Source organism: Ahaetulla prasina, chromosome 6, assembly GCF_028640845.1.
Source record: "Ahaetulla prasina isolate Xishuangbanna chromosome 6, ASM2864084v1, whole genome shotgun sequence".
NCBI lineage: Eukaryota > Metazoa > Chordata > Lepidosauria > Squamata > Colubridae > Ahaetulla > Ahaetulla prasina.
Genome location: NC_080544.1, coordinates 16,977,403 through 16,988,141, shown reverse-complemented (window position 1 = coordinate 16,988,141; position 10,739 = coordinate 16,977,403). Strand labels below are relative to the sequence as shown.

Sequence of the window (10,739 nt, the reverse complement as noted above, 5' to 3'; positions counted from 1 at the left end):
CAAAAAAATAAGTTCTTAAAATCTTTTTTTTTTCTTCATTTCTTTGTAATCTGGAAAGAATTGTAACTCACCAAGTGGAATCTTATTCTGCTACTTAGAAAATCTTTCTTTAGCTCTAAATTAACTACTGTATATCCCAAAATGGTTAAGAAACATTGTATAGTTGGCTACAATTATGGTTGTGGTTGAAATCCCTCATGATCTAACCACAAAAACCTCAGTTCCTGTAGTCTACTCAAAAGGAGAAGCTGTCAGAGTGCAAGCCTAGGATCTCACAATATCCAGAAATACTGTGTCTGCTGATCTCTATTGATCTGGTTGCATATTTTTGCAGCATTGCTGTCCACAGTCCTTCAGGGACATCTAGATCACCATAACTCCTCACCAGAATCTTCTGTGATGGCTTTTGAAAAAAAAAATGGACGAAAGACTTGTAAAGGTGAAAGAGGCGATTAAAGAAGTTAACAAAATGAAAAACTATAGAAGAAATACTTGGAAAGATAAATAATCTAGCTCTATTGAAATTGAGAGAGAAGGAATTTTATCTGAGATTTAGAGCAATACCAGAAGATTATGATGAAGAAGTAGAGAAAAGATTATTAAAACCTTGGCTTGTTTTTTGGATTGGGAAGAGGTATACTGATATCAGAACTTGATGAAATATATAAATTTGCAAGAACAAGAGATGTTCCAAGTTGCACTTCGTTCTGTTGTTTTAGTGCACTTTGTCAGGAAGAAGACATGGGATCAGGTTCTACAGCAACATTTTAAAGAAGATTGAAGATAAATAATGAAGATATGAGTCTTAAAAATGCCTATTCTATTTTTGTGTAAGAGAAAAAAAGGTTTTTTTAAAAAAATTTGAGATTAAAGCAGAAAAAGACCCCAATTGAGAACAAACTAGGAGTTGTTTTTACTTTTCAAACAGCAGAGGTTATGACTAAATGCAGTCCAGAAGGTGAGGGAATTTCTAGAAAAATTCAAAAGGGGAATCGGAGGACAGTCAAATATAGATGTCAGAGAAGACTACACAGAAACTTCATCAGAAGGTTGAGACGACAGGAAACTGATAGGGACGATACTGGAGCAGGTGTTACAAATATTGATTTTTTTTTTAACTTTCAGCTTCATTATGGATTACTTCCACTAGTAGAAGCAATAGTGGAGGTTTGTAAAAAGAAAACATGTTTTTTTAAAAAAATAATTAACATAAAGGTATTGATTTAAGAGTAGGTTTGGGATGCTGCAGATAAAACTTTTTATTGAAGGTTTATTTTATTTTACACAACACAATAATGAACTTAAGAAGAAATGAAAACAAGCTATTTTGAATAGGAAAGCGGAATTAAAGAAATCTCCAGAGAAGTTGTTTCTCAATAAATCAAACTTATTACAATGGCAAATTATCTATGTTAAAAGTAAAAAAAAATGGAAATAAAAATGAGTTATATAAGGCAAAAAATTGAGTTGGCAAACCATGGAAGTGGCTAGCATATAAAATATGAAAAGAAAAGAAAGTTATTCAAATTTCATGAGGGAAATACTGTATTAATGGACAATGCAGCTGTACAAAAAACATTCCATTAATAATATTCCAATTTATATAAAAGTGACATCTTGCTAAAGAAAATAGAAGAATACCTAAAGAAACAATTTACCAAGGATTACAAAGGAACAGGCAAATACATTTCTGAACCTAAAAAAAGATTAAACTAGGAAAGGCCCCTGTACCAGATGGATTATAAATGTTTTTGAGGATGACTATAAAACATGATGAACTTACAGGGAACTGGAAACCACTAATACCCAAAGAAGGCCAAGATTTGACTTTAAAAAGAAGCTATAGATCAAAATTATTACTGATATAACAGCAAGTTATTTGTAACTATTTTAGCTGATAATAATTGAAAATAATTTTTCTAGGATTTATTCATGAGGATCAATGTGGGTATTTACCTAAAGGGACAACCTTAAAAATGTGTTCAACAATTTAGAATATTTGGAGCAGATGCAGAAAAGGGTTTGATAATTTGAATTGGGCTTTCTGGTTCAAGGTTCTGGAAGATTTTGAATTTAATAAAATGAATAAGATAGTTTACACTTCACAGGAAGCACAAATCATTATTAATGGAGATCTGTGAGAGACAAAAAGGATTAAACAATGGCAGAAGGATGTGTCTAAATTTGTGTGAAAGGAATTTAAAAAAACCCATGAGTCAAATAAAAGGTTATACAAGATGCAAAGGATTTGAGTTTATCCAATTAAGTTTACCCATTTTTGAAGTTGTATTTTGCTGTTTGGTTTGGATGAACTTGTTCGGTGCTGCTGAGAAACAATTTTTTTGGTAGGACACAACCTGAGATTTGGGTGGCATGGATATTTGTGGTACGACAAAGTCAAGGTTAACGTGGATTTAAAAAAAAAAATCATACGTGCCATATTGAGAATATGGAATAAACTTGGGCTATACCCAGAAACACCTCTGTGCTTTTCAGCCAAGAAGCATTTTATAGTTGAGAAATAATAAGCAAGCAAAAATGGCTTTCTTACCGTGATATGCTAGAATTCTGTGACAGGAAATACAAGATAAAATCAAGAGAACTGATGGCAAGCAGACGTAATGTCAGTGGTCTTCTTATCTACAATTGTTAGATTTAAAAACTGACAAAAGAATTTATGGTTTTGAACATTGTGAGACTAAGTTTAAAACAGAATTACATACAAATGATGAACGTGATTATTAAAATGTATTCGCTTTTACTAGTAGAATTACTAGTGAAAGAAATTATGACAAAGGGGGCTACAATTTTTGGCTATATGATATAGGCTGGAACAATAGGAAAATAGGTGGCCGAAAGGTTTGAAATATACATTATTTTTTTATATAGTATTTGCAGTATTTTTTCATAGACAACTCAAGGCGGGAGACATACCAGCGTTCCTTCCTCCTATTTTGCCTTGTTTTTGTACATCACAACTGCAGCGAGATTATTGTGCACGCAAATATGCAAAGATGGAGGAATGGCTGGTGAAAATGATGGAACTTGCTGAGATAGACTTGACTTCTTTAATCAGAAAAAAGAATGCTTTTTTCCTGCTTCATGTAAAAAGTCTGCAAGGGGTTTGCAGTCAGCAACAAGTGAACTTTAACCATTTTATAATTTGATGATTAGACAGAACTGATTATCAAACTGTTATTGTAGCCTTTTCTTTATTTCCTTTTACTTTAGCTTTTCATTTGACCTCTTTTCTTTCTTTTACACCCACTTACATTAGTCATGAGAATAAATGTGGAAGTCAAAAAACAGAGCAGGAAGGGATAGGATACCAACGTTCCCTCTTGCTCTATTTCCCCCAAATATGTGGCTGGGCCCTGAAAAGCAGGATTAGATGGACAATTGCTCTGAGCCATCAGGAATCCTCTGAATATTTTTAGGCCTGATCAGAAAACTCTCGGTTAAGATACATCAGGAAAGACAAGCAGATTTGGCGCTAAGGTGAATATTTTGCCTAAATTGAAAGCAAGGGTACATATACTATAATAAGCAATTAGCTAAAACTTGGTTGTACTTCCTTAAGTACTTCAGCACAAGGAAATAAAGAGAAAAAGCTGTAGGCTTCATTCTTCTGGTATTTGCAAATCTAGAACCTCAGACTCTTGATTGAGAATGCCCCCACTCCCATGCCCGTCTGCACCTTTAAAGAACAGCATGGCATAAAGAACAATAGTTTTGCTGATGGAGAATTGTGAGTTCTACAAGTATTCATTGAACTTAAACCTGTAATTACTGTATGTCTACAAAAATGAACACAACTATTCATGTTTTCAGAGAGCAGGATGTTATTACCAGGCTGACGTGACTTCCTGAACTATCTTAGCTCTTGATTCCTTCTCCTAGCCTAGCTAGAAAAAAAGCCAAGACTCTTCAGTTGAGTTAAGGGAAACAATATACTCAGGAACTTTTTGTCCAGCAGTAAAGGGTGTAGAAAAACTTTGTAAACTAGTTATGCAGCCTGTAGACTTGAAAATGAGGAAGATTTAGTGAGCATTTCCCTTTTTTTTTTCCCAATAGCAAAACAACAGAAAAGAGGAAAACGGGGACAAAGGAAAGCAGTGATTATATATTAACAGTGTTTCTCAAACTTTCTCATTTTAAGATGCTTGTTGGGAATTCTTGCAGTAGAAGTCCATGCATATTAAAATGTTAAAAGTGTTGAGAATGCTGACATATAGCAAAGATTCTAAGTTAAATCAGTGAAGTCTCTCACTTAACTAACTAAATGCTATGGGCTTTATAAATCTTGGTTTAGGGGTTTATACCAGTGGTGGGTTGCAATGGGTTCACCCTGGATTGGGCAAACAGGTAATGGCGGGAGGCTCTCCCACCCACCCGGACACGCCCGCTTAGAAACCAGTAACGACGGGTTTTGAAATTCTCCCCTGGTTTATACTGAATTTATTGTTTTGGTTAAATCAGGGGTGTCAAACTCGTGTCGTCAAGGCGTCGTCATGTGATGTATCGCAAGTTTTTCCCTTTACTAAACCGGGCGTGGGTATGGCCAGCGCATGACGCATCCAGCCTTTGGGCCGCGAGCTCAACAGCCCTGGGTTGGATGATGTTAGACAAGCAGAGGCGCAGACGATGTTTCTGACATTTTTAGGAACCCGAGATCGGTAAAAGTAATTAGAGTGGGGATTTTCTTTTGCAGCAGCCTTCACTTTTTATGTCAATGGCATAATGGACAAAGGTTCACTTGATGGCACATGGTGAATTTGCCCTAAGATGTTGGCAATTAAATAGGCCTGGTAACGAACGACTTCCTTTGTCTTCCTAAATCTTGGAAAACTATTTGGATGTGTTGTATAGGTTTGGGTTCATACTTTTCAGGGTTGGTTTGTTTTTTAAACCATGCATAGGCGTATTGAATTAGTTGCAATTTTTTTTATTTTCATCTAAATTATTTCTGAAGTACTTTTCAAAAAACCCAAAACATATGGATGATTCACCTGCAGTTGTGCATCTAGGGACTTTTTCATGGATTTAATTAAACTTTGGTTTAGTTAAAGGCTTTGATCCAGAGGTGAGATTCACTTACCTTACCTACCAGTTTGCAGATATAAGCACGTGCGCCTCTGCACGTGCGCAGTAGTTGCGCATCACATCTGGGTGGGTGGGCGGAGCCTCCCACAGTTGCCGCTACCGGTTCGCGCAATCCGGACAGAACCGGCTGAATCCCACCTCTGGTTTCATCTCATTGCAAAAACTAGGCCGTATTTGCTGAGGTTTGTGCTCAGCCCATAATTTTGGTTCATCAGCCTCTCCATCTCTTGCTGGGTGCTTCTAGAGGAGACTTGTTAGCATAAGATTCCCTTGCTCCTTTCTCAAAGCATCAGTGGGTATTGAACTGTTCTTCCCTGCTTTTGTTTTGGCTTTTGTTTTTTTGTTTTTTTTCCTTTTCTTTTTTTGATCATGGGAAATCCAAGGAATGAAGGGATTGCTCTTCAATGCCTTTTGATTGATAATACTAGAAATCGTGTTGGTTGGTTTGGGATGGTGTGTGGTAAGAAGAGAGAACAAGGCCTGGCAACTAATAGATCAGCCTCTTCTCCGTGCTGTAACCTAGAAAGGAAATGTGACTTAACTTTTCCATGGCTTCAGGTCTGATATCTACACCGCTCATTTCCGTTTACTATTCGGGACAAAGTTGGCTTGCATATCTGTCTTCTAATATAACTAACAATTTGTAGCTTTAATTTAATATGACTTTGTAACACTTGTTGGCAATATCCTAATAAGATGGTATTATAAAAACCCACTAGAATGTAATGGGTAAGCAAGTTTATTGCCTCCCCCCCTTTTAAACTGAAAAGAACTGAATAGTTGGTGTGAAAGTTAATGTGAGCTCCAAAGCTCTTGAGGTTTGGGTAGGATCTTTGCTTTTTCCATTTCTAATGTTTTCATATTTTCTGTGCTGAAAAATAATTTCTTCCAATATGAGACTTGAAGTTATGTTTTTGTTTATAATAAAATAGTTGATTTACAAGTTCTTCAGACTTTCTGTACAATCCCCACGTTTGACTTCTACTCAGTGGACCTCTTAAGAGCACCTTTTCTTTTAAAGGGGAGATTTCTATTTCTCTATGGAAATTTGATTTTAAGAATGTAGCTAGGGGAACACCCCACATAGTCTGAGACAGGGGTCTCCAACCTTGGCAACTTTAAGCCTGGAGGACTTCAACTCCCAGAATTCCCCAGCCAGCTTGGCCAGCGGTGGCATTCAAATTTTTTTATCACCGGTTCTGTGGGCATGACTTGGTGGGCATGGCAGTGGAAGGATACTGCAAAATCCCCATTCCCTCCCCACTCCTAGGGAAAGGATACTGCAAAATCTCTGTTTCCTCCCTGCTCCTGGAGAAGGTTACTGCAAAATCCCCATTTTAAAAAAAAAAAATTTATTTGCATTTATATCCCGCCCTTCTCCGAAGACTCAGGGCAGCTTACACTATGTTAGCAATAGTCTTCATTCTATTTGTATATTTATATACAAAGTCAACTTATTGCCCCCAACAATCTGGGTACTCATTTTACCTACCTTATAAAGGATGGAAGGCTGAGTCAACCTTGGGCCTGGTGGGACTAGAACCTGCAGTAATTGCAGGCAGCTGCTGTTAATAACAGACTGCATTAGCAGTCTGAGCCACAGAGGCCCCTTTCATTCACTCCCCACCACACTAACCTGCTTTCCAACTCCATTCTCCTTTGCAGGGCAACAAAAGAAGACCCAGCCGATCATCTGGGACTCAGGAAGCAGCAAATAGATGGGGGCGGGCCCAGCCAGAGGTGGTATTTGCTGGTTCTCCAAACTACTCAAAATTTCCGCTACCGGTTCGCGAGAACCAGTCAGAACTGGCTGAATACCACATCTGTTGGAGACCCCTGGTTAGGAGATACCTTTTCCTCTTTGAATCCAAAATACTGTACCAAGCTACAATTATATAGGTGAGGAAGACCAGAGAACAGGAGTGAACTACAAAACAATTGTCTCAAATCTCCCCCAACCAGTCTCCCTTTTTCTAGTTCAGCCAGTTCTAAAACGGTTTCCCCAGAATCAAATACCCATTTCAGGGCTTAAGGGTCTCTTGTCTAGGTAGCTAGCTACCTATCTACCTAAGCCAGGTGAGTCTACCTTTTAAAAAAAATCAATCTGAGTTCTCTATTTAGATGGAAACCTTCCTCATTCCATATTACGAGAGGCTTCAGGGGAAAGTGAGCTATTGTAAATGCTTTTAATTTGCATTGTTTAATCACTGCCTGGAACATGGGAAACTAGCCCGGGCTAAATTATTCCAGTTCAGGTGCTACACCAGGGGTGTGGTGCCAGTCTCTAAGCCTATAACTAAATACATGCATCGGAGTTGGGCAATTGACCGTCCCGAGTTCATGTGTCACTCAAGTTCATTTGCCTAAGATTGCAGAGTAAAAAAAGGAGGAGGAAAATTTGTTCTGCAACACCACAGATTTGGCATGCAATTCTGCTTGCTCAACCAACCATTGAAAATAACTGGGGAAAATCAAATCTTCTCCACTCATATCCACTGTGGGTGATAGATACTGACAAATGTTTTCAATTATCTTTCATTTAAAGAAATGCCATCTATCGGTTTCATTTTCTAGCTTGCTTTAAATTTCAATGTTAAGACCTTAGGCCACACTTGGTTAGCCCTAAAATTTCCCAGAATTCTCTAACAGGCATATTAGTTGCAAAGAATGCTCTGAAACAGTGGTGGATTTCACTTACCTTTGCTACTGGTTCACTCGCGCATGCGCAGAAGCTTTCATGTTGTCCGGGCGGGTGGGTGGACCTTCCTGCCTTTACTACGGGTTTGCTCGAACCAGGGCAAACCGGTAGCAGCCCACCACTGCTGTGATATCTGAGTGATACCAAGGCTGAAAAAGGCAGCCTCAGGAATTATTCCACAAACTGATAGCCATCAGATTAAAAAATGCTTGTGAAAAACTTTCTTCGGGTTATTGAGAGAGTTCAGCGAGAAATACATTTAATGTTCTTAAAAGGGAGTGACTGAGACAGACTTTATACCTGCCACTGAATTCAAGTAATTTAAAGAACTAGCATGTGCATTTATATAACATGCTGATTAGGCTTTCTTGTGTCTGAACATGTTATGTGAACCTGATTCATTACGAAAGTTTATGGTTCCATGTATAGTTCCAGTCCAGAAAGTGGATCTATTTAGTAAGTAGTGTGAATACAGGAAAAATAATTAATAGGTTGTTGCGAGGGGAAGAAGGAATATATTCTTCACTCTTGTTGGAGTGATTTCTTTCAAATGGAGAAAGTGGTTCACGATTCTAAAGAAGAGGCATTCACACACAGCCTGTGCATAGGTGTCAGCTTTTTGAGGTAGTCCAAATAAGAAGCACCCCAGATGAACAAAATCTACTTTATTATAAGGTTACACAAAAAGGATCTTGCAAGACCGAAAGCATTTCCCTCTTTGTCATCTATGAAAAATGAGGGAGAGTCCCTTCTGGAAGGGTTCCCAAGCTTTTCTCCCATCTATGGAATGAACTGCCTCTTATCAGACCATTGACTTGGTTATAGGTCTTCCTCCTCTCTCCCAAGATCTTTCCCACATACCATCATAGTAGGGCCTAGCTCAGGGGTATCAAACTCAAGGCCCAGGGGCCAGATCCAGCCCGCAGGATGTTAGCTCTGACCCGCAGGGCTGCCCTAGAAACAGCAAAGGACCACCCCACTATGCTTCTGTTAGTGAAAATGGAGCTTGGGAGGGCCGCACGCGCCCCCTCCCCGCTCCATTTTCACTGACAGAGGGTTGCAGGAGGCCATTGCAGCCAAAAACAGAGCTCAGGAGTCCATTTTCGCTGGCAGAACACTCGGGCCATCACAGGTGCCCCGATAGGAGTGATGTCAAGCGGGCCATGCTCACCCCAGCCCCCCCCCAGGTCAAACACAGTGCTGATGTGGCCCTCAATGAAGTCAAGTTTGACACTCTTGGCCTAGCTGATATCACTGAAATCATGTCACTTTCAAAACATTCACATGTATTCACATAGCTGATTACAAGGAGGAGCATTTCTATCCCCCAACGAGCTCTGACCTCCTCTTCCAGGAGATGCACCATTCTGATGTAACCTCCGATGCTGGATGGGATTGGCCCTGCTGCCGACATGTTCCCGTATTAATTCTAACATCTTTCTGTAGGAATGCTGTTCATCTCAACTTCCTTTTACCTAGGTAGACATCCACTTTTCAATAAAAATCACACAACAACCCACATTTTGGTTCAGGATCCTGGGGTTTTCTTAATTTGAGCTTTGTCTTACATAACCCTGTGCTTGTTGAGCTCAGCAAGTATTAAGGGTAGGGTGGAATTAAAAGCTTTTGGAATGCTGAGTAGGCCTCTCCTTCACCATGCTAAGCATTTCTAAGAGGGCCATTCTTTTTTTTTTTTAATTGAAAAAGTTTTACAAAAATTTTTCCCCCTCCCTTTCCCCCCACCCCCTGCCCCCTCCCCTCACAACCCCCCCTCCCCCTCCCCCCTCACAACTTTCCGGAATAAACACAAGGTATAGTTAAAAATAAAACAAACATATGCTAAAAAATTTTCCCTCCCAACTCAAATATACTCCTACAATTCTCATCAGTTCCTAACTTCCCCCAAAACAATCAGAAATAATATATCCTAATCATTCAAAGGCAGTCTGATAATTCTTAATCTGATATCTACTTTGAATATAGTCAATCCATTTTTTCCATTCCTTTAAGTATCTTTCTTGCGTATTGTCTTTCAAAAAGGCTGAGATTTTTACCATCTCAGCCAAATTGGCAACTTTCAATATCCATTCTTCTATTGTAGGTACTTCTTTTTTCTTCCAATACTGTCCTATCAGTAATCTTGCCGCTGTTATTAGATTTAAAATCAATTTAGTCTCAATTACTGTACAGTCCGTAATAATTCCCAGCAGAAAAAATTGCGGCAGGAACTTTATTTTCTTTTTCAAAACATTTTGTAAAATCCACCAATTTTTTATCCAAAAGGCCTTAATATCCTTACAAGTCCACCAAATATGAAAATATGTAGCATCATCACAATTACATCTCCAACATTTTGCTTGCATATCTGGATACATACACGATAGTTTCTTAGGATCTAGATGCCATCTATAAAACATTTTATAAAAAATTTCCCTTAAATTCTGTGCCTGCGTGAATTTAACATTTCTAACCCAAATTTTTCCCCAAGTTTCCAATAATATTGGCTCCTGAAAATTTTGTGCCACTTTATCATACAGTCCTTTACCAAGTCCCTTTCAGAATCTATTTCAGGTAACACATTATACAATCTCTTTATATGCCCCTGAGACTGATTTCTAATTTGCGTTACAAAATTTTCCTCATTCTGCACTATACCAATTTTCTGATCTTCCTTCCATCTAGCATGTAGTTGCTCATATTGAAACCAAGTATAATTTTTCCCTTCTTCTTTTAATATGTGCAGAGATTTTAATTGCAAATTACCTCTTTCAGTATACAAAAGATCTTTATATGTAATCATTTCCTGATTCTGTTCTATATTTATATTCTCTATTGTATGTCTAGGACTTGCCCACATAGGAACCTTATAATTTAGTTTATAAGAGTATTTTTTCCAAACACGCAAAAGAGCAGTTCTTAACATATGATTTTTAAAAGC

At 38.2% G+C, this 10,739-nt stretch overlaps 1 protein-coding gene across 1 annotated transcript in view; it reads right to left on the bottom strand.

Annotated features, from left to right (window-relative positions):
* The window catches only part of PKD2L1 (polycystin 2 like 1, transient receptor potential cation channel), a 107,547-nt gene extending 98,093 nt beyond the window's left edge, over positions 1-9,454 (bottom strand). Inside the window, exon 1 of the mRNA XM_058188086.1 lies at positions 7,802-9,454. The gene's annotated coding sequence lies outside the window, so the exon portion shown is untranslated. The remainder of the gene's footprint in view (positions 1-7,801) is intronic.
* Positions 9,455-10,739: the final 1,285 nt, after the last annotated feature.